The following is an 882-nucleotide window of genomic DNA, read 5'->3' on the forward strand; positions in this document are numbered from 1 at the left end:
TGGAGAATTCAGACTGTATCTCATTAATATATTTTAAAGGCAGTCACAAGTGTGATATGAGTGATGGTGGAGTGAATTGGATCAGGATTATGGCAGTAGGAGGGAAATTGTGCAATTTTCTAGATCTAAATCATCTATTCCCTTCATGCTGGTCAAACTGCTGTTTGCTCTGGTAGGGAAATCATATGGGTACATTTGTGTTTTCTCCAATGGGGAAAATAGCAGATGAGAAGATAGTGTGGTCCTGATCCAATTCAAAGATGCCTTCACTGCTTTTAAGCCTGCCTATGTGAACCGCCTTGAATAAAGTCAGAGGAGTAATTGATGGCCAGAAAGGCAGTATATAAATACCAGTATTATTATTTATTTAAAGGAAATTTAAGAAGGATGAAGATCCAACAGTCATGGATCTTGAATGTCTCCTCTAGTCTGCCCCTTAATATTACAAGTGGATACAAAAAAACTTTCATGGGGAGGAACAGGGCAAAGATGAAGATACATTTTCCCTTCTTTTTCTTCTTCTTCTACTACTATCACCTGATATTTTATATGTGGGATACTAACTCTGAAAGCCCTCTTGCGGGTCACCACCCATCTACTTCAGATGGTAAAGGTGCACAAAGAAGGACTTCCAATGAGGAATGTACTATTTGAGTTATCTCTTATGTTAGAGCATAGTCCTTCAGGAATCCAGGCCCCAAGCCATTTTAGGGCCCAATCCTAACCAATTTTCTAGTGCTGGTGCTGCTGAAGATATGCTGTGCCTATCTGAAGGCCTTAGGAGTGGACCTCAACAGGTGGGAAACCCTAGCCTCTGAGCGGCCCTCTTGAAGGCAGGCTGCGCAGCATGGCCTCTTCTAGTTTGAAGAGACACTTGGCCAA

This window comes from Tiliqua scincoides, chromosome 1, assembly GCF_035046505.1.
Source record: "Tiliqua scincoides isolate rTilSci1 chromosome 1, rTilSci1.hap2, whole genome shotgun sequence".
NCBI lineage: Eukaryota > Metazoa > Chordata > Lepidosauria > Squamata > Scincidae > Tiliqua > Tiliqua scincoides.